General features: G+C 33.5%; 1 long non-coding RNA gene across 3 annotated transcripts; it reads right to left on the bottom strand.

Annotated features, from left to right (window-relative positions):
* Positions 1-8,801: 8,801 nt before the first annotated feature.
* Positions 8,802-10,869, bottom strand: LOC141664076 (uncharacterized). Of its 3 annotated transcripts, none has more exons than XR_012551811.1 (5): positions 10,726-10,869; positions 9,776-9,835; positions 9,436-9,484; positions 9,274-9,347; positions 8,802-8,908 (listed from the first exon to the last, which is right to left on the bottom strand). It is a non-coding gene; the product is annotated as an uncharacterized LOC141664076 (long non-coding RNA). The 3 variants fall into 3 exon arrangements; XR_012551812.1 differs by lacking the exon at positions 10,726-10,869 and adding an exon at positions 10,261-10,326; XR_012551810.1 differs by lacking the exons at positions 9,776-9,835; positions 10,726-10,869 and having other exon boundaries at positions 8,803-8,908; positions 9,436-9,527.
* Positions 10,870-11,402: the final 533 nt, after the last annotated feature.

Genomic DNA, 11,402 nt, shown 5'->3' with positions numbered 1-11,402 from the left:
TATTTATGTATTTTCTAATTTTTATGTTAGTAAGCATTTTTTTTGACATCTTGTTCGTTTCTTGTTGTTAGTTGCAGGGCTCTGTGTTTGTGCTTCTTTGTTTGGTGTTCTTGGTTTCGTTCCTGGTTATCTTGTTTGTTTTTTGTTCTTGTAAGTCTCTAAATCTATAATTATTCTTGATGATGTATGTTTATTTATGTGTTTAGGTTTATTATTTTAGATTATTACTTATATATCCCCTGTTTCTTTTTTTTCTGCATAATTTGTTATGTTATTAATTAGGGTTATAATATTTCAGGGTTTATTGTTCTTGTACGAATGATTGAGTAGAATAGGATTTTGGGCATGATAAATTTAAGAATAGAACCAAAGGGAAAACATATATGAACCATATACGAAAACATTGAGTAAACATTATTTTCTATACTCCCAAAAATATACAGCTTCAGTTTTAATATATGCATGTCTATTTTTTGTTAAATCTAAGCATGTTTGTCCAATTTACGTTTTTATTTTTTAATTTAAGCATCTTTTTAACATATTTTTCGTTTCTTCTTTGTACCTCTATTTTGCATTGTTAGTTTATTTTTCTTATTTTGATGCACATGTGAATTTGTATAAGATGTATAATTGATGAATAATAACTTAAGTGGATATGTACATGTTCTTATTAAGTTAGTTTATTAAATTTCTGAAAAACATAAAACCGATGGATATGAACATAATATGTGAGTCGTGTGTGCTGCTTATAAAAAATTGTAGGTATATGAACAATTATGGATAAGTCGAGGATTTCAGCCGACAGAGACACGTTAGATTATGAAGTTGGTGTCGAAAAATTCTTGATGTATGCTGACCAAAATCGTAAAGATCCTATGCAAATACATTGTCCATGTGCACGATGCGTTAATTTTAAGAAGTTTTTGATAAAAATAATTAGGGGACACTTATATGAAAAAGGTTTTAGTTGGGGTTACAATGATTAGATTTGGCATGGGGAGCAGACCATTAGGTCGTCTTTTGATAGTAAATTACCCGCTACCATTTCCGGTTTCGCTTCCGCTTCAGGTCCTTCTTTAGAAGACCATATTCTTGATGCAGAATCAGAAATGCCTAATGTCTGTGAAGCGGCCTACGAGGATTACGACAAAGAAACATTCTAGTTCAAGAGGTTCGTGGAGGATGCCAAACAACCTTTGTACGAGGGTAGCGATTCCACCAAATTAGATTCAATGCTAAAACTACATAACTGGAAAGCGAGGTTTAGTGTTAGTAATAGTTCCTTTACCGATTTACTCAATTCTACCAGGTCCTTACGTCCTAAAGATCATGTCTTGCCGATTAATGCTTAAGAAACAAAGAAAACCCTATCTAATTTAGGCCTTGAATATAAAAAATTCCACACTTGCCCGAATGAGTGCATTCTATACAGAGATGTAAATGTCGATGCTACTGAGTGTCCGAAATGTCGTGTATCTTGGTGGAAGGTTGGGAATGATGGTGAACCAAGGATTAATGTTCCGTCCAAAGTTATGTGGTATTTCCCGATCATTCATAGGTTTAAAAAACTGTTTAAATCTGCTTCTACCGCTAAACTAATGACTTGGCTTGTCGTGCAGAGAGTCAAAGATGGACTGATGTGCCATCCAGCCGATTCCCCTTCATGGAGGAATGTCGATTACATTTGGCCAACCTTTGGTAATGAGCGAAGAAACATCCGCTTAGCGTTGGCGGAGGATGGTATAAACCCGCATAATAATGGCCTAAACAATAGGTATTCTTGCTGGCTAGTGGTACTAACTACATACAATCTCCCTCCATGATTATGTATACAGAGGAAATTTATGATGTTAACAGTTTTAGTCTCTGGTCTACGGGAAACGGGTAATAATGTGTTTTTACAACCGCTCATTGATGATTTGAAGAAACTTTAGGAAGAAGGTGAAATAAATGTGTATGATGCCCATACCAAGTCTTTTTTCACTCTAAGGGCAATATTGATGTGGACCATAAACAACTTTCCGACATATGGAAATTTGTTGGGTTGCGTCACTCAGGGTTATATGGCTTGTCCAGTATGTGGTGAGAATATAGTGGTGAAATATTTACCATATTCAAGAAAAATATGCTTTTGAGGTCATCGTCGATACTTGCCTCGACATCACCCTTATAGGAAGAATAAGGTAGTTTTTAATGGTGAAGAAGAATTAGGTGAGGCAAGTCAGCCCCTTTATGGAGAAGAGGTGTTAAGGCAACAGGAATGAATTATTTTTTCTTTTGGAAATGAAGCAAATAAGAAGTCAAAGAAGGTGGACTGTCCTGGGAAGAAAAAGTCAATATTTTATGAGTTAAAATATTTGAAATATCATCATGTTCGTCATTGTTTCGATATAATGCATGTTGAGAAAAACGTGTGTGATAATCTGATCGCGACTTTACTAAATATAAAATATAAGTCCAAAGATAGTGAAGCATCCCGGAATGATATGATTGCAATGGGTGTTAAGACAGATTTAGCTCCACAAAAAGTAGGAAAAAGAACTTACTTGCCCCCTACAGCTTACAATCTTTCGAAGGATAAAAAAAGAAAAATATTATCATCTTTTGCGTCGAGGAAACTTCCATATGTACATTCATCGAACATCAAAAATTGTGTATCTTTACCAGATATGAATGTATTTGGGCTCAAGTCCCATGACTGTCACATACTTCTTGAACAGCTCGTTCCGCTTTCAATTCGTTCCATTCTTCCAAAACATATAAGGGTTATAATATTTAGATTGTGTTTCTTTTTCAATTCTTTATGCAACAAAGTCGTCGATGTATCAAAGTTGGATAAAATGCAATCCGATGTGGTGCTGACCTTGTGTGAGCTGGAAATATATATTTCCCCCCTCGTTTTTCGATGTAATGATACATCTCACAGTGCACTTGGTTAGGGAATTGCGCTTGTGTGGACCTGTTTTTTATAGATGGATGTATCCATTTGAATGCTTCAATAAAGTGTTAAAAAGTTATGTTTGAAATCGTTGTTATTCGGAAGGTTGTATAGCCGAGAGTTATTTAGGAGAAGAATCTGTGTAATTTTGTAAGGAGTTTATTCGGTAGAGTTGTAGAACTGTTGGTCTTCCAAAGGAGGACAAGCTCTCTGGTCCATTATCCGCTGCAATAATGAAGCCAGTTGATGAAAAAGAACGGGATGAGCATCATCTACATGTTCTACAAAACAACCCTGAAGTATATCCATATATTATGTAAGCTACATTATTTTTACTATTTATTGTTTTTAGCAAGATTTTTTCGTAGTTAATAATAAATTATATTTTCATTTTGGGAAGATGCTAAGGAAAATCTTGAAGGAATATATCGAGAAAAAAAAAAGACTTTTCAGTGGCTGATTGGTGAACACAATAGGCTTTTTTCTGATTGGTTTGGAAAAAAGGTTAGTAAAATGATCGAGGATAAAGAAGAGGTTTCTAAGACAGTAAGATGGTTGGCAGGAAAACCTTCGTTCTCTATTTTGACTTATGAAGGTTTTGTAGTTGACGGAGTTCGCTACTTCACAAACGACAGAGATGACGTAAGGGTTGTACAAAATAGTGGTATTTTTATATTTACAAGGGTTGTCCAAGTTTCAAGTTCAAAGGATTTAAATCTCGTCGAGTCGGAGATGATATTTTATGGCATAATTGAAGAAATTTTGGAGTTGTATTACCGTGCGTTCAAAGCCCCATTGTTCTTGTGTAAATGGGTAGACAGTGATAGGGGTGTAAAGGTCGATGATGTTGGCTTCACACATCTCGATCTTAGTCGATAAGGCCACAAAAATGACAAATATGTCTCTACTGAACAAGTCAAACAAGTTTTCTACATTCAATATCCGGTTGATCGTACCTGGTCAGTTGCATTAAGTTCCACGTATCGAGATTATCATGAGATTTATAAAGACGATGATTTAGGAGACAGTATAATGGAAAATCCTCCATTCTGCTCTACAATTTCTGCAGTTGATGCTACCCCTGATGGAAATGATGATCCTAGTCTTGGAAATTAAAGAATGAATGTTGAGGGAGTTTGGATTAAAAAGTGATTCATTTTATGTAACATTATATCGTGTTTTATCCCACTCCATTTCGAGTTTGTAATTTAAAATATTATTTTTTTATTAGTTTTTCTAACTTCCAAGATATTATGTACAATTTTAAGGATGCGTGCTACTCGGTTATTTTCCTGAAAATTTAATTATGTACTTACATAATGTTTCACTTAAACATTCTTTTATGTGCACATTTTACTGTAAATTTAATTATGCACTTTCATTCTTTCATTTTTTTCATTTCTTGTGAATTTCAATTACACACTTATACATTCTTATATATATTGCCAATGCTAAATTTGTACTTATATATTGCAGGAATTTGACAAATTAATGGTAAAGAAATAACACAAATCTGATAAACACTCGGGAAAAGGGCCAAAATTGCCAGGCAGATGGTGCACACCCCCATAAAAAACAATGAAAATGAAAAACAGGTTTAATTACATTTACCGGTGATTTTTTATCAGCAATATTTAAAATTGAATTTATTGTGAATCTTGATTATTCACTTAAATGTTAATTTACAGTCATTTTTTAACCGCACGAATTTACTGTGAATTTTAATTATTAACTACACAAATTTAGTGTGAATATAAAAGTGAATTTACTTATATATATTTGCAGCATAAATCCGATTCACACTCGGGACACCGCCATAATAGCCAGGCAGATGGTGCACACCCTCTTAAAAATAATGAAATGAAAAACAAGTTTAATTACATTTACTGTGATTTTTTAATTTATTGCAATTTTTTAACTGCATAAATTTAGTGTGAATTTACTTATATATATTTGCAGGACATTGACAAATTAATGGCAAAAAAGCAACACAAATCTAAATCATTCTCGGGAAAGGCTTAAAAGAGCAAGGCAGATGGTGAAAATGAGAAGCAAGTGGAGGTGAAAACTTTGAAATTTCAAATAGAAGATTCAAAAAACACTACGGAAGCTGCGGAGTCAAACTTGGGCACAATTACTAGTACGGAATCTATAAAGAAAAGATTAGTACGAGGTGTTTGTACTATGCACAAAGTTGTGATGAAGAAAGCGCATGGAAAGAAGTTTAAAATTAGATACAATCACAATGGTATTCCTATTGGAGATACTAGACCAACCTTGCAATCATACATTGGCATGCTAGCGAGGACTATGGTACCAATAGATATACCAACGTGGCCAAAAGTGGATGCTGATTTAAAAGCAAAAATATAGAGTGATATTCAGGTACAATTAAATTTAAATGGCTGACAATTTAATTATTATTATTCCTATGTTATTCCTTTTTATGAACAATAATTGCAAATAAAAGTGCAATAATAGCCTTCTGAACCCATGTCTATCGCAACCCATATTTTTCGATGTTGCGGTATAGTCAAAATGTGTTACCAAAATGACTTAAATGATTAAAGATGATTTTTTAATTTAACTAATTAATAATTATTACATAGAAATAATTTAATAATTGAATTATATATTTCATTTATTTTTAGAAGTTAATAATATTAGGTATGTGCTTTATAAAACTTAACAAATCATTTTTTATATATGTATAATATATATCATTTCAAAATATTTATATATTATTTTTAATAATCTCATAATTAAATATTTGAAAAAGTATTTATTAAAAAAAGAACAATTAATAATTTAAATTTGAGAAAAACCAAGTTGGGCTGGGCTGTATTTTTATGAATAATAAAATTAGGTTGGGCTGATAGTGAAATGGGTTGGGCTAGGATTAAAATTGTGGGCAAGAGTTCAATTTTTGAACAAGCGGGGAGTTGAAATTGGTTATCGCCGATTTTTAGACAAATTTCACACTTCACTTCATCTCTCTCTCACAAATCGCACTCTCTCACAAATCTCACAAATCTGGCACTCTATTACAAATCTCACAAATCTTACACTTCGTTCATCTCTAGCTTCAATTGGAGTTTGATTACGGAGTTGATTTCGACTTTGTCGGGGTTTGATTACTGGGGTTCCAGTTTGGGGATTCTACAATTGGAGTTAAAGTTTGGGGGTTTCGATCGATTTGAACTACTGCATTCTTATTTCATCAGGTATTATTCATAAATCGAGCTTTTATTTTATTTGTAACTTGTTATTTTATTTAGTTGATAAGTTAATAATGTTGGATTTTGTGTAGAAACCCATGATGGAGGGTCTTGATGAGATGAGTCTGATTGGTGGTACACAGGTAGCAATAAAGCGACTTACTAGTGGAGGGCAGCAAGGGGGTAAAGAGTTTTTGGTAGAGGTTGAGATGCTTAGTAGGTTGCATCATCGTAACCTTGTTAAACTTGTTGGTTATTACAGCAGTCGTGACTCTTCACAAAATCTGTTGTGCTATGAATTAGTTCATAATAGATGTTTGGAACAATGACTCCATGGTAAATTAAAATTTTCTGTTTGCAACTTATACAGCGGGTTGAAAATCTTATCAGTAAGAGTTACAACATTGAAAGTAATTACTTAAACTAAGGCACTCTGGATAATCGTCTGCTAATGTTATTGTTAATGCAAGTCCTTTAGGACTTAACTATCCTCTCCATTGGGATACCAGAATGAAGATTGCTCTTGATGCCGCACATGGCCTTGCTGATTTTGGCCTTGCAAATCAGGCACCTGAAGGCAGGGTAAACTTCCTGTCTACTCGTGTTATGGGTACATTTGGGTCAGTCTTGTGTTCATCTCTGCTACCTTATCAAAATTAGAGAATGGTGTGTATTTTTGCTGGTAGCCTGGCTGCATCTTTTCGTATACCAGTATATGACAAAACTTCAAAATCTGTGAGGCAGCAGAATTGGAGATTAAAGCTAATCCAATGCTATATAAACTGACATCAAATATCAGTACCATAAACTTGGAGCGAGTTCGTAGGTTGAAAAGCAGACTTGTTGCATTGACATGGAGAGTTCAGAAGGTCACGCATTTTCCTGCCCTTTGTTAAATATTTTAAATTTATGCAGTTACTCGACATAAAATTACATTTTTTTACTGCTATTTGTATAGGTTAGGGATAAGATGATGCTGATGGAGATATGGCTGAGATGTATCTACTGAAGGTGTAAATGGAAGTCGCTGGTTAACCAATTTTCCTTTTCTTCAATCTCAGCTAAAGGGGTATATTGATGACACATAAGACTTTATTAAAATCCAGCTGGTATGTGTCCTATCATTCTGTGTATTATATTCAAAAGTAGTTCGAGTTCACATACATATCGACTCATGCAAAGCTTGTGATGCTTTAATCTTGTCCACAATTATATATGGCTAACTGATGAATTCTTTTAGTTCAAACCCAAGAACTTATGATACATACAGTATTGAACACACACATGTATACAAGAACGTATAGTTTATAGTATCTGTACTTGCTATACATTTAATAGTAAAACATCAAAATCTATATTTCTTTGGCATCATATCTAAAATGTTAATGTCTCTGGCATCAAGGGTCTATTAATATATGTAATAGTTAATCTGTGAAATGACACACACACACACACACTTGTTTATTGCTTATATCTGGTTATATATGGTCACTACAACATATTTGCAATCATACAACAGTTTTGCACCGTTGTGTGACATGTATAGTTTCCGTTGTCTATCCAACACTCGTGTGATAGAATACCAGACAACGGTTGTTTTAACCCTTGTAATAAGAGAAATTAGACAACTGTTTTTAATAGTGGTTACAATCAAGAAGGCACAACGGGTACTCTATATTTACCATTGTTGGAACTTTTTTAAAACAACTGTTTCTTTATTAAACTATTGTCTATCTAACTTAACAACAATGGTTTTGTACAAAAACCATTATTGTTACCTTATACGATATTGTCATAAACAACCGTTTATAAGCTTCTTTTATGAATGTTTTTTTAAAAGACAATGGAGTAAAAGATTTAATACATTGCAAAAAATATTAAAAGACAACAGTTTTTAAAAAAAAATATGTGCAGTGAGACATACAACGGTTTTCATCATTTTTTAAGTGGCTTTCACACAACTATTTACAAATTTAATTTCATTGTTTGAAATAAACCAATTTTAAAATTAAATTGTATTATGACAATCCAATTGTTATTTCACAATTGAAATTAAATTTACAATACAAAAATTCTCTACAAGAATTAGAAGTATAACTTAAAGATTCTCTATACATTTTAATTGGCTCAGCTATTGAAAACATCAAGTCCCATTGGATTAGTGGCTTGCAACTCAAACTGGATGCCATCGAGTTCCCTCTTGAATCTGTCAGAGCTTGTGTAAATCATTTTGCTCCTTACCTTTTACAGTATCAGGACACCTTTGCAACCATATACACATGAGAAATAAATGAACTTAATGAAATGGAATGCAAATAAAACAAAATTAAGACCTTGTATTTTGTACTTACCATGAAATGAATAAAATTCTGCTCTTGTGCTAATTCTCTAAGGTCACAAAATCATAGTCATAAACCGCATAATCGGCACTCATCTTCAGGAAGGCTAGCTGCAAAATCTTTGTAACTCTCTGCTACCTCACCAAACATTACATATAATCTTCATAATTACTTCCATATGAAACAATTTCTGCATTTCAAATAATACATACTTCCTAAAAGAAACTCAATGTATAATAAGCAACCACAGGAAAAACTATTTCACAAACACACATGAAATAATCACTTACAGCTGGTTTAGCTCTTCTGCTAGTCCGTGGAAACAGACAAGTTCCAGCACCTCCCCCCAGAATAACTTAAGCTACTATTTTTGGGTCTACCTCAGGATGAACAGGTACAGGTGGCTCAAATTCCTGAAACAGAATCTCAATCATAAAGAATTAAGGCTGTTCTTAAACTTAAATTTCAATCAACCATCATCAGAAAGTTGCAGTATTGGGCAAACAGTAAATATTATATATCACTATTCTAAACCGACATTGCTCTCCAAGCTAAAAATAATAATATAAAGGTTGCAATGTTCAACACAACCTAAAACTCAAGATCTTCTTGGCAGTAGTTTGATCAGCAGTCATGAGACCAAAATGGATGGGTGGAAAATGTGTCCACTGATGAAGTGAAATTGGTAAAAAAGAGAGATTTCTTTTTTCATATTAGCCTAATCATTGTATCAAAAAGTCCGAACCCTGATGTTCATTTATAACAAGGGGATACTTACATTTAGCCGCAGCACTAAATGCTTCTCTGTGGCTGATATCTGGATTTGCTGCTTTGATTCGTTGAATTTCATCCCTGCATATTGACACCCACATATATCATCACAGACATATATATTTATGTATGCATTTATACTGACAATGTTGGTCTGATCGATACTCACTTATTAAACCGATTCTAGGCAGAGGGGACTCGATGTCTCTTCTCCAGAGCTGATACATATATAACATTAACAAAATCACATTTTTAAATTAATCTTAAGGTTCTGGCGGAAATTACAGCCATTAATAAGCATCCTAACATCTTAAATCACCATTATTAATTTATTAGCGATTGTTTTTCTGTTTTGACGATATCTTACAAGTTATTTCTGACCTTAATTAGTTTCTCCAATATTGGCTAGATTTTAGTAGAAGTTAAAATATTAGTTTCTTCAAGAAATGATTCAAACACTAATCTGTATATGTTTATACATGAAGATAAAGTAGAGAATAAGAACTTACAGGATGACGGGGATGAGCAAGCATAGGAAAAAGTACTCTGATGATAAGTGATTGCCTTGCCTAAACATTCATCAGAAAAAAAACATTTATGTTAGTTTATGTATGGGCTATACAAAATATAAAGCTTATATTCACCTTACATGAACAATGACTAATTTAAACAATCAAACTTTTAATTCTATTCTTTCAAAGCAATTGACGAGAGAGTAAATGTATACATGCATCAGGAACAGAAACCGTGAACTAAAAAAAACATCACACGAGAATTTAAGGGGATCATCCCTGTTATTTTGTTATATATATTGACACATATTAGATTGGTTTGGCTATAAACTGGATTTTATCTTAGCCTGGCTATTTCGGGCTTTGATAGTTTGATTTATTATGTTTGGGTCCTTAGTTTGTTAGCCTGTTAGGTTATATTTGAACATGATACACATTACTCAGGCCAGGTACTAAAACAACAGGGTGGTTTGCAGCCAAACCTTCACGCCGTGCCCCTGGAATTTCAGGTCCTTTAAGTCCACGAAAACTTACAGCAACAATGTACAACAACAAGAGCAGCCATGAGGTAGAATACCAATGTTCACATCTTTCATTCATGAGTGGAATAAAGATGCCCTGTACAAGACATAAGCAGTGCTAATGACAAGAATGACACGTGAACTTAATTTTTGACACTCGGTAAATCTACATATAATTAAAAAACCCACAATCACATACTTTTTAATAAAAGAAAAAAAACTACTCATACTTCATATTACTTCATATGCTACTTAAAATTAAATTATAGTAATCAAATTAAATATAGTAATTAAACAATTACTACTTAATCATAAATTTCTTCAAATATATTTTCAAACTAAAATATACTTAAAATGAATAAAAGAATGTCTAAAAATATCATGATATACACTAGTAAACATAATCTTAATAGTACATATTACTACCTGATAAACAACAACAACATTCCCCCAATATTATCAAGAACAATCTACTGATTTAATTGTATTCCTTCAAACTCTAATTAAAACGATTGCAGCGGAAAGAGCAGGAATCAAGCTCAGCAGTCAGCCACTCTCCTTGTGGTATCAGAAGTTTAGCTGTTGAAGTTGAATGACACGCATCATAACATGCCTTCAATACGCTCAAATAACAAAAGTCCATTAATCGTTGTATCAGTTCCACAGTCAATCAGGGGGCGTGTAAACAGGGGGCGTGTAAACAGCTACAGTCACAACATACGTGAGGGGTGGAGAGGGGTAGGGAGAGAGTAGAGAGGGTGGAGAGGGAGAGAGTGAGAGAGAGAGAGAGATGGAAAGAGGACCTGTGCTTGTTGGAGAGAAGCCATGGCTTGGGGATTAAGAGCAGCATTAAGGGCTTGGGGATAAAGGCACTAGCATAAAACACTAGCATTTCAAAAGCAAAAACATACAGCAGTAGATGAAAAGAAAATGTAACCATATATAAAAAGAAATTGAGCTTAATCAACATCTTGCTTACTTTAATTTGCCGATTTTTTGTTTCAACTCCTTTAGAATTTCATCTAGTTGTTGGGATCCTCTAATTGGAACCAGAATCTCATTGTGCTTGAGAATATTACTTGTACCATCTCGGAAGGGAAAAT

This window comes from Apium graveolens, chromosome 6 (genome assembly GCF_009905375.1).
Source record: "Apium graveolens cultivar Ventura chromosome 6, ASM990537v1, whole genome shotgun sequence".
In the NCBI taxonomy this organism is placed as follows: domain Eukaryota; kingdom Viridiplantae; phylum Streptophyta; class Magnoliopsida; order Apiales; family Apiaceae; genus Apium; species Apium graveolens.
The sequence above is the reverse complement of the archived record's forward strand: the minus strand, read 5'-3'. Positions and strand labels throughout refer to the sequence as shown.